This window comes from Balaenoptera musculus, chromosome 16, assembly GCF_009873245.2.
Source record: "Balaenoptera musculus isolate JJ_BM4_2016_0621 chromosome 16, mBalMus1.pri.v3, whole genome shotgun sequence".
NCBI classification, from domain to species: domain Eukaryota; kingdom Metazoa; phylum Chordata; class Mammalia; order Artiodactyla; family Balaenopteridae; genus Balaenoptera; species Balaenoptera musculus.
In genome coordinates, this window is record NC_045800.1 from 73,628,787 (window position 1) to 73,646,933 (window position 18,147).

At 39.0% G+C, this 18,147-nt stretch overlaps 1 protein-coding gene across 4 annotated transcripts in view; it reads left to right on the forward strand.

Moving 5' to 3' along the window:
* Window positions 1-18,147, forward strand: part of SLC16A9 (solute carrier family 16 member 9) — a 63,278-nt gene that overhangs the window by 1,053 nt on the left and 44,078 nt on the right. The window lies entirely within an intron of this gene.

Genomic DNA, 18,147 nt, shown 5'->3' on the forward strand with positions numbered 1-18,147 from the left:
GTTTGGGTGTCTTTTTGTAAATCTTGAATTACCTGGATTCTAGTTCAGATTGCAGGTGGGTTCCTCCCCCTCCCCTCAGTAGGATTTTCAGTTGTTCCATCAAATCCTGTTAGTTTGGTATGTCCTAAGTTTCTTAGATTTGAGTTGGCTTCAGCTGTGAGAAATTGTTCTGGTTGGTTCAGGCAGAGGACTGAAGAAGATAGAGAAGATCCTGAAGTGAAAGCACCAATTATTCATTATAGGATTACACCTTCTTTTAAATACCTCGTGGATCCAGATAACAGGGTTACCCATATCATTGCTAGAAAAAAAAAAATTTTTTTTTAAGGCCCTGGGAAGTGGAAATGACATAATAAAATAGCTTAACCTGCAATTTTGCAGCAACTCTGCACTGACTGCCTAAGAACGTCCTTCTCTGTTTCTTCTCTTCTGTGAGTAGGCAAGAGGGGTAACAAGGACCCTTCCTGTCTGTGGGATGAATATAGAAAAGGATAAAAGATATGCAGAGGTAGATCAGGACGCTAGGAAATCTTTTCTGATTTCTGACTGCGACTCAAAAGATGGTGGTGATGGGTGTCTGAATCTGTATCAGGGCAGATTGTGGTGCTTTGGGGGTGGACCTGGTCATGAAACTAGTGCTAGAGGATGACAATTAGATGTAGTCAGATTTTCAAGCTTTATTTTCTCACCTCAATCTTTTGAACCCCTAGGTTTTGTAGTCTTTTTCCGAAGCGAGCTATCTCTTGAACTTAATTCATACAATGCAGTTGGGTATAGAAAGCCAGTGGGAAAGTACAAAAGAAACAATGTCTTGCTGGTTTAACTATAGCTTTGCAAGAAAGTATCACCTAGTGACTTTAATTTTAATTAAAGATTGCAAGAATGCATACATTTTGAGCTAGTTGGCCTTTTCTTTGGGAGGTCCTTTGCAGACATCAATATATTCCCTGCAGATAATGAGATTGAACTGTGACTTAAAACTGAGTTCAAGGAAAGAACACATGACCCATGCTTTCAAAGAGTTTAGTCTGGTGGGAAAGATAGGCACGTTTACAAATATCTATAATACAAGACAGTAAAAATGGAATCATATGGCAGTGACATCAATAGTGTGCTATTGAATGGCAGAGAAAAGGAGACGTTTATTCAAGGTTAAGAACTGAGACAAGTTGCGTGGTGGGTGTAGCATTTGATCTGGCACTTGATGAAGGAAGAGGATTTTCTTGATGGAAATGAGGGCTGCTGGAAGTCTGGTGTGTTCCGAGGTAGCAGAGCAGTTTGGAGTGGCTGGAGCCTGGAATTTAAGATAGATAAGGCTGGGAGGTCGGATGGGGCTAGATTATGGAGGACATGACAAGCCATGCTAAGAAATTAAGATATGATTGAACATTATTATTGTATTTATACCTACATTGTTAACGTCCTTAACTGTAGTTTATTCCTTGAAGTTCAATTTTGTGAGCTTTCCCTAAAGAAGTAAATGAGTAAAATCTTAACAGTATTTGCTTCCTATAAATGTAAAAGAGTAATAATGTGTTTCAAATAGCCTTCAATGCTTTATTCAAATCCAACAATTAGTTTCCCTCCGAATCTGTAATCTTATGGTATAACAACTTTTAGTTTGATTAAAACTTTGGACAGGAAAACACCTCCACTTTCCTGGGCCACTGTGCAGGGTAAAGACATTTTCTGTTCACTGTTTCAATTACAGATAATAATAATAATTATTATTATTCATCTTTATTAAACACGGTATGTCAACTGAGCCACATACCTTATTTTATCTAGGGAGGCATAATTTTTATCTCAATCTGAGAATTTTAATTAGGTCACTTGGCTAAGTAAATGGCATGACCAGGATTTGAACCCAAGAAGTCTGTCTCGAGAGCCTATCCTTTGGGCAGGGGCATAATATATGATGACTGTTATTAATAGTAGTTAGCAGTTGGGCCTGCTACCTGTAGGAGAAGTGGTTCTCTGTTTTTTCTTTGCATTCTCATTCCCATCATTCTGATTTTATTTTAGTTTATTTTTTTAATTGAAATACAATTGCCATATAACATATTACTTTTAGGTGTACAACACAATGATTCTGAATATGTGTATATTGCAAAATGATCACCACAGTAAGTTTAATTAACATGTATCGCCACACATAGTTACAGTTTTTTCGTGTGTGTGATGAGAACTTTTAAGATCTACTCTCTTGGCAACTTTCAAGTATTTAATACAGTGTGTTAACTATAGTCACCATTATCCATTACATTAGCCATCATTCTGATTAATTTTTCTTTACAGATTCAGTGATGGCACATATTTCAATGTTTTAACACATCTTAAAACTATTACATGATCTTGTACTTTTATGCCCCACTCAAAAGAAACTCTTAAGCTCTTTGAGAAGAGATGGCATATGAGATGAGAAAAACATTAGTGAGTGTAGCAGCCTTAAATACAACGACCAGACCTGCCAGATTCCCTGGAAGAGTGTCAATCTCATATATTCTTTTCACTATTCCCAGCAGATCCCCCCAAATGCACCAGATCTTTTTGTGTTTCAGCCTGCCATATATAATACCATGTGTCTTGATTTTTTTTACTCTGAAAGTGATATAGCACATCTACTCGTTTGTACACGACATGCTAAAGTGTATATTCGGACGACAGATTGGATTCTATGTAATCACGTGCAAGTTATGCAAAACACATACTAAGCAAAAGGACACGCCAGTGTAGATAGCATCATCAGAGATTTCTTCACCAGAACTTCACCACTACTACTTGGACCGAGCTTTGTGGGATGTGGGTTGTGTGGAATCAAGATAAGCTGAAACAAGAGCCTGGCAGCATAGCATGATATGAGTGTGGGATAAAGGGAAATGATGGTACCAACTTGCATCTGAGTGTCTGGCCCTCAGTTTGCCTATAATGACTCTGTTAAATCTCTAGATCTTTTCATCTTTTCTCAGACTCTGAATGATTTACGAATTCTACTGTTTCCTCTTCTGAGCCTGAGAGCAGGATTGGAAATAGGTGACCATTCGCTGGATGGGTCAGTGAGGGCTCTTGAGACTGATCTCTCCTCTAATAAGGCATCTCTAAACCCCAGGCTGCTTGTACAGAGGAGGAAATTGAGTTCTTAAGATCGAGGATAGCATGTTCACAAGGTTCACCCAGGGCAGACGGGCATCATAGAGGAGCAAAGCAGACCAGCATGGGAGGTAGGGAGAGCACAGGTGAGACTCTCAACACAAGTCGACCTACGTCCTGTGTCAGGGAGTGGAAGGAACTAGAGAGAACATGCCCATTCAACGAGGGCCAGAGCTACTCAGTTCCAGCCAATTGTTACATAAGAACAAGGGCCCAGTGTTGCCAGATCTTCTGAGTTTTCAAGAGAATCTGGGAATTCAGATTTTGATGTGCAAACGTTGGCAATTCATTCATAATGGCTAAAAATAAAAAATAAAATAAGATAGAATAAAATAAATAGAATAGAATAAAATAAAATAAAATATTGGGCAGGCCAAACAAAACACCTCTAGAGATCAGATTTGGCCCGTATGCTGTCAATTTGCTAGATGATTTCCAGGCTTCCTTCTGGCTTCAGAGTTCCATGATCCTACACTCAGTCCATGAGATCTCTAACCCATTTCTCCTTTGCTGAAACATGTTCCAGTACGCACCATATCTAAAGTATGATAGCTTTGGAAGAGCTCTTTGGCAAATGCTGGAGTATGATAGATTTACAAGGCCTTTAAGGTCAAAGAATGCCCTTTTTCCGATGGCCATGATGTTGACATAATTCAGAGGCCCCAGCAATTAATTGCTTGTGTTAATTATCCCTTTCAGGGACAATTAGTGCGGTTTAATTCTAGGACTCAGAGCTGTTCTCTAAATATTTTCCTTCCTGCTCTTCCTTCTCACCCCAGTGTGAGATAATAATCAGCTGGAAAATCGATCCTGGTTTCCACTTGGACAAGGTGTATTTATAGGCTTGTCTTTCAGTGTTTAGACAAAGAAATCTTCATTATCTTTACCCTGGCAAGATTTCACCATGTAGTCTGTATCTCTTCTTAAAAGAGAGCTACCTGGGGATGTCCTTGAATGGCAACAAGGTGAATAAGTTAAGGGTTTGACTTTTGTGAGATGTGTTAATACGGAAGTTTAGTTTAGGTTTTTTCTTTTCATTCCCCCCCTTTTTTTTTTGGCCAAGCCACGCAACCTGCAGGATTCTAGTTCTCCAACCAGGGATCAAACCTGGGCCCTCAAGAGTGAAAGCTCAGAGCCCCAATCACTGGACTGCCAGGGAATTCCCTTTTTAAAAAATTTTTATTGGAGTATAGTTGATTTACAATGTTGTGTTAGTTTCAGGTATACAGCAAAGTGAATCACTTATTACATATACAATACATCCCCTAGGGTCTTTTTTTTTTAAAGTGTATGTATATGGATCCAAAAAAATAAAATGAGTACAAAACTAGTGGACTTGCATGTGATTGCAACCCCAAATTCTTTTTAATAACTCTGGTTCCTAGGAGAACTATGGAGTTAAATTCTTTAATATAATATTTTTAAAGCTGAGTTTCTTGGATGTGATGTGTTCTTCGCTTTATGCCAAGGAGCTGTTTTATAAACAGGTGGGCCTGACTCTACCTGAAAAGTTCAGAGCAGACATTGACATTAGGAAGGAAGCATCTGAGTAAATAAAAGAAGCATGGCATGTTCAGAGAAACCACATACCTTACTGTGACTGAGCTGAGTGAGAGAGGACCGACAGAAGGCTCTCAATGACAGTCCTGAGCCACCGTTTGGCCTTGTCCTGGCTCCAGTGATGAGTCAACCCTCCCTTGCACTTCCAAGAGTGTGTCAACCAACTCTGGACGTTTAACATTTAATCTGAACCTAGAGACTGTCATACAGAGTGAAGTAAGTCAGAAAGAGAAAAACAAATATCGTATAATATTGCTTATATGTGGAATCTAGAAAAGTGGTACAGATGAACTTATCTACAAAGCAGAAACAGAGACACAGATGTAGAGAACAAACTTACGGATACCGAGGAGGGAAGGGGGGTGGGATGAACTGGGAGATTGGGATTGACATGTGTACACTACTGTGTATGAAATAGATAACTAATGAGAACCCTGTATAGCACAGGGAACTCTACGCAATGCTCTGTGGTGACCTAAATGGGAAGGAAATCTAAAAAAAGAGGGGATATATGTATATAGCTGACTCACTTTGCTGTACAGCAGAAACTAACACAACATTGTGAAGCAACTATAGTCCAATAAAAATTAATAAAAAAACCCCAAACCTGAAAGAATCAGGTAATTATCTGATCATTGAAGACATACCACCTGATATTATATTGGTAAAAACTTTGAATTAAAAAAATCAACCTTATGTTTACCCGTGTATTTAGCTAGCCTTTCAGATTCAACGATGGGAGCAGGCTCTAAGCTCCAAGGAAGCAGAGACCACATCACCTTCACTCCACAATACCTTCTAAATGCGTTCAATTCATTTTCTTCTAAATACACAAATGCCTTCCAAATGTACTCGATTCTTTTTGTTGAATGAAAGCTGTTTGATGAATCATGTTGATATACAGGAGATTTAGGTCAGTAGGTTTTCTACACATTCATTCATTTATTCATTCTATAAAGATTTGTTGAGCTTTCACTGTATGCCAAGCACAGTTCTCAGTGCTAGGGCTTGTGGGCTACATACCTTAACAAATAATAACATGTTGTGATAAAAGTAGTAAGAGCAAAGATTGCCCAAAGTATTGTGAGACCTTCGAGGAGGAATGACTGACTGTTGGAGGGTCTGGATGGCATCAAGTAGGAGGAGACATTTAGGCTAAGTCTTGAAGGAAGAGTAGGAGTGTGCCAGTAGGCGAGCTGGAGAAAGGATTACAGCCCTCCAGCAGCTGGTCGGGGACCGAAGAGTCAAAGGCACACAGGAGGGAAGGAGCCCAGCTTAAGGGCTGAATTGTGACAGTGGCTTGGGAAGCACAGGTTTTGGGACATCCTGGAAGGGTGGTTAGGACTGAATCATTGCAAGTCTTTAGAGGAAAACGGAAAGATTTAGGTAGCTAGCTAGGTATTGAAAGATCTAAATACCTAATATCATATGAACAAAACATGGATTTGTAAAATCATTTTTATTTATAATTTTTGAATCACATTATTCATTTATGGCAGGCCAGAAGCTCCAAGAGGGCAGGAATAATCATCTTTGGTTGTCTTTTGCACTTAGAAATTAAACAAAAACCACAGTAAGGATAGTTTTCTTGTCTGGATGCGCGCAAGCCAGAAAATATTGAGTTGAGGAACGATCGGGAAGTGAGAAATTGGAGCGGGGGGTACTCTTTCAAGTTTATCTAAGCAAACCTTTAAAAGATGTCACAACAGTAACAATACCTATAAACATTTACTCTGTGTCAAGTGCCACACCTAGTGCTTCATAGAGCTTATTTCCTATATTCCTCATAAAAATCCTAAGAGGAAGGGGTTCTTCCTATTCGATTCTCATTTTATAGATGAAGAAACTGAGAAGGTTTTTAACTTGCTGAAAGTCACATGACTAATAGTCTGCTATTAATTGTGGTCTAACCTCAACTAGGAACTCAGGAAAAATGACTCCAGGGTCCACGTTCTAGACGAGGGGCTTTCAGTGTTTTTGACTGTGATGTGTTTTACAGCCCAGCCCTGCCTGCCTACACAGGCACCTGTAGAAACACTGAAGCCAAGTCTCAAAGTAGTGCTTAACCCTTACCGTGATGCAGAAGGTGCTGTTGTATTTTCTACTTTCATCGATTTCATTTGAGTCTGAATTTCAGTTTTAAACGGTGCTGTTCACAATCCACGATTGATTTGAGGACCCACGATGCATTACAGAGTTTGGACAACACTCCTCTAGCCCTCTACTTTGCACTGCTTCCCAAACTATAGCTTAATACCCTTTTCTGTTAAATTCAGCAAACATTTATTCAGTGCCTACTACATGCAGGAATGTGGAAAGAACATAAAGACTATAAGGTATGGCCTGACCCTGAGGAATTTTCAGTATAGTGAAGAGAAAGACAAGTAATGGCTAATAATAATGCAGGCCAGGAAAGAAAAAAAAAAGAAAAGAGAGGCACAAGCCACATGTAGTGGGAACATAGAAGAAGGAGTGATGAATACTGGCTCTTAGTGTATATACTGATTTAACTAGTAGTGTTTAGTGCTTTGTGTGTGTGTGTGTGTGTGTGTGTGTGTGTCTGCTACAAGAACATTAAAAGACTTTTATCAATAAATAGAAATGTCTTTGGTAAAGACTTTTGGGACTTAGGGCCAAAGAAGATCTGAAGACCACAATATTCTGTGTATTATTCTCAAAGGTGCTTGAAGTGGTCAAGTTATCATTATTATTATTTAGACATTAGTTTGTCCAGTATAAGCCCTTGAAGGATGTTAGCATGTTCAGTTATGTTAAAGAGTATCCATTAAAAAAAGGTTTCCAATCAAATTCCCAAAGTAAAAGAAAGCAAACCTACGGACCAGTTATGAACCTGCATTAGGTAATAAATGCTAGGGTTAAATGGAGAGAGCATTAAGTAGAGTCTAGCAAAAATCCTGTGGTTATACTGGAGGTAGAAGGAGAGTTATTAGTATCTTCCTAATATATCTTACGTAGATTAAAAAGATAACGTTTGAAAATCCTGGCACTGTGTCTGATACATAGAAAGTGTTACTAGAAAATGGTAATTAAAAGTTATTCCTTGATATGGCTAAGTAAGAGTACATTTAATCCTTGGAAATTTTCTTAGTTCCACTGTTTAGAGAATTCCTAAGAAAGGATAGTATTATGATACCATTGGGATTTCAGGATATTTGAAATCTTTTTCCATAGCCATGTTTGATGTGGGTAAAAAAAAAAACTATCAATTTAAATAACTAAAAGCAGTCAGGTCTTTCATTTTAGGCTTGTCCACCAAGAGGAGCAATTATGCAAGCTAGTGCGGTGGTCCACTCCTTTCGGTCAGGAGCTTGACATGGAGATCACCTGGAGCCCTTTAGTAACCTGGCCTCAACCCCAGAGATCCTGTTTTCATGGGTCAAGAGAAGCCTCACACATTGGTCATTTTTAAGCCCTCAAGGTGATTCCACGGTGCAGCCAGGTTTGAAATCCCCTGCAAAGTATATGCGTTGATGATTAGAAACATGCTCCTGTGGAGATGCAACCTTAAAATGGGGTCCCGTGTTTGCTTTTTTGATGCCCATAGTGTCACCATTTTTTCTTGAGAACTAGTTTAAAAAACAAGATCTTAGGTATCTTTTTTTTTTTTTTTTTGGCCATGCCGTGCCGCTTGTGGAATCTCAGCTCCCCTACCAGGGATCGCACCCCAGCCCACGGCAACGAAAGCACAGAGTCTTAACCACTGGACCGCCAGGGAATTCCCAGACACTGTAACTATTGATATAACAGAAAAGTGGAATTCTACCCATCCTTTGGGACCACATAATACCGTTACTAAAAGATCCCAGCTTCTCTCCCACTATGTTCCCCTAACTTGAGGTGTTCTGCTGATTTGACCACATTGATAGGTGACATCGTAGTCATGTTGACAGCTTTATTATAATTGTCATCATCACCATTAACAATATCATCATCGTTAGAATCTTCTCAAAGATCCCCCTCCCGCCCTCACGCCTGCTGGGCTGGGGACTGCAGAGGCTGGCCGGGGCGTGTGGCTCGGACCCAGAGCAGTGGGGCGACTGTCTCGGCACGGGCTGCCTGCAGATTCTTGAAGCTGCTCCTCCCGGGGCTTCTCTTGGGCTGCTGGGCAGCAGCCAGATGGCATTATGGGAGGTTGCGTGATGCTCTAGAAGCAGTGCACCCAGGCTCGGCCATTTGGGACAATGGGAGGAAAAGGCTTCTTTCTCCCCTGGCTGGCAGTGGTGTTCATGTTTGCGCTCTTTGGAGCTGCAAGGGTGAGACTGCTCATTCTCTTGCCAGAAACCGGCTAACAGATTTTGAGGACTTGCCACATCAAAGGGTGGGGTTAATAGCATTGCCACCACCACTGGGGACAGAACGAAATGTCACAAGTGAAGAGGGAGCAGGCAACTGCCCACTCCTTTTTTTTGCCTCTGCACTCCAGGGTGCTTAGAAAAATAAAAGTCATGCTCTCCTGAGACAGTCCAATTATTCTGCTCTTTTGTTTTGTAAACTTTTGATTCTTTGGAGAGAGATGCTTACCTTCCTGTAAGCTTTCAGTTCACTTAGGTGTGTTAGCATGGTGGAGGTATTTTATTTTTGTTTGTTTTTACTTGTTTGATAAACTGTCTTATACCACTTTCTCCTGTTTTCATTAAAAAAACAGATAAATGGATGTAATCATCTTCTAATTTTTGTATCATGATCTCCTTCTGCATTGACCCCCTCCTGCATTTTCCCCATTTTATAGAAAAGCAGGATATTAACTTTCACCATGGTCATCCCTCCTATAAGAATTTTTGCTTTTGCTTCTATTTGAAACCTAGAAGTGATGATCAGTAGAGAGGGTGGCGGGTAAGTAAGCTTTGTCCTTGACAGTATAGATGACAGGGTAGAGCGAAAAGGACAGCCAAGTGCTGGGTGCTGCGTTGGAGTGGATGGGCCCCAGGCAGAGAGTTCCCACTTGGTCCATTCGCTCCCTGCCGCCAGCTGCTTTTTATCTTCTTCCCTCCCTCGCCTGTGTCCTTCCCCCACTGGGATGAATATGGCACAGTTGGTCAGAAGGTGCTCTATCCTATAGGGCAGTGATTCTCACCGCAGCTGCACATTAGACTGGCAGGAAGGGTTAGGCTTCACCCCGGAGCTGGCTGGTGGTAGGACCTGGCATCAGGGATGTTTAAAAGCTTCCTAGATGATTCTAGTGCCCACCGTGGTTGGGCGACAGTTTTCGGAGTGTATCTATGGATGACCTGGGTCAGAATCATACGGTGATTTTCTTTTTTTTTTTTTTTTTTTGGCCGCGCCGCTCGGCCTTTGGGATCTTAGTTCCCTGAGCAGGGATCGAACTTGGGGCCGCAGCAGTCAAAGCGCTGAGTCCTAACCACTGGATCACTAGGGAATTCCCCATAGGGTGACTTTTTAAAAATGCAAATTCTGGGATTCCTAAACTTGAAACAAAATCCTAGTAGTAAACACTAGTTTTGAATCATTCCAAATTACGGTCTGCCAATATCCAGATCTTGGTTTAAATGTTCTAAGTATTAAGAAATAACTAAAGATCAAAAAGTCTTAGAAGCCCTAGATTGATAAATGATTCAGTAACTAGTTGCTGTCGAGCTCTGGTGTAAGTAACCAGGAGCTACTTCTTAGAAAATAGCTATCAGGTCCCTAGAAATCCCTTATAGTTACAAAATCAGAGGTAATGTTTAATAAAGTGCTATGTGCTAGGCACTGAGCTTTGCACTTTATTTTTTTAATTTTTAAAAAATTTTTATTGGAGTATAGTTGATTTATAGTGTTGTGTTAGTTTCTGCTGTACAGCAAAGTGAATCAGTTATACATATACATATATCCACTCTTTTTTAGATTCTTTTCCCATATAGGCCATTGTAGAGTATTGAGTAGAGTTCCCTGTGCTATACAGTAGGTCCGTATTAGTTATCTATTTTATATATAGTAGTGTGTGTATGTCAATCCCAATCTCCCAATTTATCCCTCCCCCCTCCCTTACCCCTTGGGAACTATAAGTTTGTTTTCTACATCTGTGACTCTATTTCTGTTTTGTAGATAAGTTCATTTGTACCCTTTTTTAAGATTCCACATATAAGCAAGCTTTGCACTTTAAACTCACTACTATCCAATTTTACAGATGGGAAGCCTGAGGCACAGAAACATTAAGTAGTTGGCTCAAAAACACATGGTAAATAGTGTAGACTGGATCAGAACCCAGATATACATGTAATAACAAAGCTCATGATCTTAACCATTACTCAGTTCCTACCTCTGTGGAACCAGATACTAGAAAAACTTCTCTTCTTCTTTACCCTGTCTTTCTTTACGGTGAAACTAAGAGGAATAAAGGGAAGCTATCAAGCAATTTAAACTATTGTTAACTTGCTCCATATCATTTTCTTTCCTTCTTTCTTTCTGCGTTGCTGCGCGCGGGCTTTCTCTAGTTGGGGTGAGCGGGCCTACTCTTCGTTGCGGTGCGCGGGCTTCTCATTGCGGTGGCTTCTCTTGTTGCGGAGCACGGGCTCTAGGTGCACGGGCTTCAGTAGTTGTGGCTGTGGGCTCTAGAGCGCAGGCTCAGTAGTTGTGGCACACGGGTTTAGTTGCTCCGCCGCATGTGGGATATTCCCGGACAAGGACTCGAACCCACGTCTCCTGCATTGGCAGGCAGATTCTTAACCACTGTGCCACCAGGGAAGTCCTCCATATCACTTTCTATACGTCCTTCTATATGTACACAAAGCAGCCAAAGATCCCTGACATTTTCTTCAGAAACCTGGAATTTATGTTTTATTTTCATTGCTTAGATTCTTTTATGATGTGTAATTGTTCCTGCACTTAAACAGAAGCTCTGTTACTGCTTTCTTTGAGGAGCTACAATACAACAGAATAAGCAAAACGTAATCTGATTTTATTGCCCTTATTTAAACCTGTTTCTGGGTTAGAAATCTGGGTGTGATTATGAGCTAACTTGATGCTCTGACTTGGGAGGTGACCGTGTCTGCATTAGTTAAGTTACATGAAAGAATCATGAACTGGAGGTGTCATTAAAGAAACTGTCAGGCCAAAAAGAAAAAAAAATCTGGGTGTGTGTGTTGGGAGGTGTGTGGGTATGGGGGGGGAGGAGCACCATTGGCCTGGGGGAGGGGTCTTACATTTATGAAAGGCCTCAAACAGATATTGTTGATTTTATCTCCAGATCAGGCCATATATACGGTCACTGGAACTGTGTGTGTGTTTATAGCATTAATTATTTTTCTTTATAAAATCAACTTCATTGAGGTGTAATTTACATACAATAAAATCCAATAGTTATGTGTACAATATGATGAATTTTGACAAACGTATTCCGTTGGGGTTTGCATTAATTTTTAAATGACAGCTTTATTAAAATATAATTCACAAACCTTATAATTCATCTATTTAAAGTGTACAATCTGACGATTTTTAGTATATTCACAGACCTGTGCAGCCATCACCATCATCAGTTCCAAAACATTTTCATCATCCCCAGAAGAAACCTCATACCGCTCAGCATTCACTTCTCATTTTCTCCCAACCCTCCTAGCCCTAGGCAACTGCTATTCTACTTTCTGTTTCTGTAGACTTGCCTATTCTGGAAGTTTCATATAAATGGGAACCATACAATATGTAGTCTTTTGTGATTGGCTGCTTTCACTTAGCATAGTGTTTTTAAGGTTCATCCATGTTGTAGCATGTGTCAGTACTTCATTCCTTTTTATTGCTGAACAGTATTCCATTGTGTACAGAAACAGACTCACAGACATAGAGAACAGACTTGTGGTTGCCAAGGGAAGGTGGGGTGGGGGAGGGATGGAGTGGGAGTTTGGGATTAGCAGATGCTAACTATTACATATAGACTGGATAAACAACAAGGTCCTATTTTATAGCACAGGGAACTATATTCAATGTCCTATAGTAAACCATAATGGAAAAGAGTATGAAAAAGAATATCTATCTATCTATCTATCTATCTATCTATATATATATATATATATATAACTGAATCACTTTGCTGTATACCAGAAACTAACACATTGTAAATCAACTTTACTTCAATAAAATAAATTTTAAAAAATTTAAAAATACAAAAAATAAAACTACCTACCACCTCAGTTAACTTGGAGACCAAAAGGTAAATATAGTTTATAATAAAGGAAAAAAACATTCCATTGTATAGATATACCACATTTTATTTATCCATTTATCAGTTGTTGGATACTTGGGTTGTTTCCACTTTTTTGGCTGATAGCATTAATTTTTTTTTTTTTTTTTTGGCCACGCCTCATAGCATGCGGGATCTTAATTTTCTGACCGGGAATCAAATCTGTGCCCCTGCAGTGGAAGCATGGAGTCTTAACCACTGGACCATCAGGGAAGTCCCTGATAGCATTAATTTTTAAATTAAATTAAACAGATATCTTGATTTTTATATCCTCATTTAGGCTTTTTTTTCCCTACACTATTTAATATGCCAGGAGTCTGAAGTGGCTTAGTCCTTTCTTGACTTCTGAGACAATCTGATTAGGTCACCACAGTGGGATTTACAGTTGTACTAAAATTATTATTTGGAGTTCATTCTCTTTTATAGCTATTTAATATTGTAGAAAATGCTTATAGAATTGTAGACATAGAAATATATATGTGCATGTGTATATATAAAATAAGGATGGCAATATGATTTTACAAAGAGTTTTAATAGTTAATTTAGAAGGACAACAGGGTGGGTTCTCTTTCTTTTCCTTTAAAAAATAATATTGGGGACTTTCCTGGTGGTCCAGTGGTAAAGAATCCACCTTCCAATGCAGGGGACACAGGTTCGATCCCTGGTCGGGGAACTAAGATCCCACATGCTGCCGGGCAACTAAGCCCGCGTGTCACAACTACTGAGCTCACGTGCCTCAACTAGAGCCCGCATGCCACAACTACAGAGCCCACGCGCCCTGGAGCCTGTGCACCACAACTAGAGAGAAGCCCGTGTGCCGCAACAAAGAGCCCACGTGCCGCAATGAAAGATCCCACATGCCGCAAGAAAGATCCCTAGTGTCGCAACTAAGACCTGACACGGCCAAAAATAAATAAATAAATAAAATAATAAAAAAATAATATTGATATATAACTAAAATTGTTTTACTTTAGAGGAGAAATCATAAACTGCACTGATTATGAAATGTCATTGGAAAGTGACAAAATTGATCCAGTGACCATAACTTTTGAAGGACTAATGTGCTGATGTGACTTTGTTCACTAATATATGAATCAACAAATAGATTCACTTGAAAGTTTACGTTTTTGACCCAGAGGGAATTTATATATTATTTTAAAGCTTTATATTACTCATAAATTATCAAAAATCAGTCATAAGAGTGTTGACACTTTTGCTACTGATAACTGCAGATGCTGCACTTTTCATCCCTCAGACACATGGTAGAATGGAAGTGCTTAAGAACTAGGAAAGTGAAAGTAGAAGTGGAATAATAGCTGTGATAAAAAGAGGACTCAAGAACTAGGAACAGGCATCATTACTTACCCATCTTTTTTTTTTGGTAATAAGTCTTTTTTTTAATTGAAGTATAGTTGGTTTACAATGTTGTGTTAGTGTCTGGTGTACAACGAAGTGATTCAGTTATATATATATTCTTTTTCAGATTCTTTTCCCTTATAGGTTATTACAAGATATTGAGAATAGTTCCCTGTACTATACAGTAGGTCCTCGTTGTTTACCTATTTTATATATAGTAGTGTGTATATGTTATTACCAAACTCCTAATTTACTCGTCCCCCTCCTTTCCCCTTTGGGAAGGGGAGTTTGTTTTCTGTATCTCTAGGTCTATTTCTGTTTTGAACATAAGTTCATTTATATCACTTCTTTTTTTAGATTCCACATATAAGTGATATATGATATACCTCTTAATTACCTTCCTTATACTGTCTCCCAGTAAATGAAATTTAATTAATTTATGTTCAACTATGAGCTTTAGTATGTATTAGTGTATGTTTGTTTATATTTTAATAGAATTCACAAAGAATTATTTGCTTACCTTCATTTTTATTACAATACCCAAAGAATGATTTGTTTACCTACATTTTTGTTAGAATTCCCAAATAATTGTTTCTCTCAATTCCCAGAATACCTTTTTCCCAAACTGTGGTGGTGGAGAATAAATGCTGCATGGCTGGATGGGCAAAAGGCACAATAGGGGAAGAGGGATACTAACACTAGAACAGTTCTGGCCGAGCAGGTCTGCTCTTTAGTTTGAGCAGAAACTTGTTACCTGTACTGGAGTCAGAACTGAAACATAATTTCTAGGCACTTTTGTGTGTTTTTTTTTAAAAAATTTTAATATTTAAAAAATATTTTTAATATTTATTTATTTATTTGGTCGCACTGGGTCTTCATTGCGTCATGCGGGATCTTCAGTTGCGGCATGCAGGATCTAGTTCCCTGACCAGGGATCGAACCCGGGCCCCCTGCATCGGGAGTGCAGAGTCTTAACCACTGGACCGCCAGGGAAGCCCCTCTAGGAGCTTTTGAATGTGTTTTCTTTTGACAGCTTTATCGAGATAAAATTCACATATGATAAAATGCCCCCACTTACTGTGTGCTGTTGAGTGGATTTTATTCAAGAGTTGTGCACACTGTACCACAATCTGCTTTTAAAACATTTAAAAATCATTGTAAAACCTTTTTATCACCCCAAAGAAACCTTGTCCCTCTAACAGTCATTCTCCATGCCCACTCCTCAAACTGTTCTCCAAAGTGGAGGCAGCATGTTCATCCCCACCAGCAGCATGGAAACGTTTCTATTCTCCACCTCCTGGCCGATGGTTTAGAGCTTCCCACATAATAAAAGTGGCATTAATGTAACTGAAGGAAGGTCATGAAACCCAGGATGATTCAGACTTCTGACTCTCCTCACAGATGCCTAGATCAAGACAAAATCAACTCGGAAATCAACTATTTTTTCCCAGGATGTAGTCCCTGATCCTAGGCTCTCAATTAAAGTGACAATTCAGCGCCAGATAATTTGGTAGTGTCTGAGGTTCAAATAAAAATTTGCTGTTTTTACCTACTTCTGTAATTCAAGTAGAAAATATATCTGGGACTCTTTAATGAGATATTTAAAGGTAACATTCAAAAAAGAAGTTATTAGAGAAAAATAATTATGGGGGGAACAAAGGCAAGAGGCAGCTATTAACTGAAAATAAGATCAAACAGTTGTAAATCACTCTGTATTTGGCAAAAAAATAGTACAGAACATTTGCATACATTTCAGGGACAGGAAGCTTCTGTGTCAACATTAAATGTTCATAAATGTCAAATATGCAATTCTGACATCCTATATCTGGGAGAATAGAAATTTTCAGCCAGCGTAGAGTTAAGGAAATAACAAAGACTTGGCATCATTTGAACAGAACTGAATGCCCTACTAGACATTGGAGCTTAAAAGTTTACCATGAGTGAAAAGTAGACTTTCAACAGTCCTTTTCATTTTCCGAAGGAAATGTCTTGGAATTTACCTAACTCTTCTTTCCCTTTAACAAAACAAGTTCTAGCTTTAAGAGACATGCTATCCTTTATACTAATGATAATAGAACTTTGTTGAATAATGATATTTTATTATGGTTTGTTTTACTTCATGTTCTCCTTTCTTGTCCAAGGGAGGTTTATAATATGTGGAATATATTTAATTTTTTTTAAAAAGAGCAACATTTTTTTTACTTCATTAGGGATTTTATTTTTAAAAAATTTTTAAATTTTTATACAGTTTTTAAAGGTTACTTTCCATTTACAGTTATTACAAAATATTGGCTGTATTACCCCTGTTCTGCAGTACATTGTTGAGCCTATCTTACACCCAGTAGTTTGTACCTCCCACTCCCCTACCCCTATATTGCTCCCCCCTCGCCACTGGTAACCACTAGTTTGTTCTCTGTATCTGTGAGTGTGCTTCTTTTTTGTTGTATTCACTAGTTATACTTTTTAGAGTCCACAAATAAGTGATACCATACAGTATTTGTCTTTTTCTGTCTGACTTATTTCTCTTAGCCTAATGCCCTCCAAGTCTATTCATGTTGCTGCAAACGGCAAAATTTCATTCTTTTTTATGGCTGAATGGTATTCCATTGTATACACATATCACACCTTCTTTATTCATTCATCTGTTGATGGACCCTTAATTAGGTAGCTTTCCTACCTTGGCAATTATAAATAATGCTGCTATGAACATTGGGGTGCATGTATCTTTTCCATTAGTGTTTTCGTTTTGGGGGGGTATATACCCAAGATTGGAACTGCTGGGTCATATGGTAGTTTTATTTTTATTTCTTTGAGAAACATCCATACTGTTTTCCACAGTGGCTGCACCAACTTACATTTCCACCAACAGTGTACGACGGTTCCCTTTTCTCCACATCCTCGCCAACATTGTTATTTATGTTCTTTTTGATGATAGCCATTCTGAAAGGTGTGAGGTGATATCTCATTGTGGTTTTGATCTGCATTTCCTTGATATTAGCGATGTTGAGCACCTTTTCATATGCTTGTTGGCCATCTGTATTTCCTCTTTGGAAAAATGTCTATTCAGTTCTTCTGCCCATTTTTATATCAGGTTGTTTTGTATTTTTGGTGTTGAGTTGTATGAGCTGTTTATATATGTTGGATAGTAATCCCTTGTCAGTCATATCATTTGCAAATATCTTCTCCCATTCAGTAGGTCGTCTTTTCATTTTGTTTATGGTTTCCTTGCTCTGCAAAAGCTTTTATTTATTTTTTTAAATAAATTTATTTATTTTATTTATTTATTTTTGGCTGCGTTGGGTCTTTGTTGCTGCATGCGGGCTTTCTCTGGTTGCAGTGAGTGGGGGCTGCTCTTTGTTGTGGTGCGCAGGCTTCTCGTGGTGGCTTCTCTTGTTGTGGAGCACAGGCTCTAGGCACATGGGCTTCAGTAGTTGTGGCTCACGGGCTCTAGAGCACAGGCTCAGTAGTTGTGGCATATGCGCTTCATTGCTCCGCGGCATGTGGGATCTTCCCGGTCCAGGGCTCGGACCCGTGTCCCCTGCATTGGCAGGCGGATTCTTAACCACTGTGCCACCAGGAGAGCCCTTGCTGTGCAAAAGCTTTTAAATTTAATTAGGTTCCATTTGTTTAGTTTTGCTTTTATTTCCTTGACTTTAGGAAACGGATCCAAAAAATATTGCTGCAATGTATGTCAAAGAGTATTCTGCCTTTGTTTTCCTCTAGGAGTTTTATAGTATCCAGTCTTAGCTTTAGGCCTTTAATCCATTTTGAGTTTATTTTTGTATATGGTGTTAGAGAATGTCCTAATTTTATTCTTTTCCATGTAGCTGTCTAGTTTTCCCAGCACTGCTTATTGAAGAAACCATCTTTTCTCCATTGTATATTTT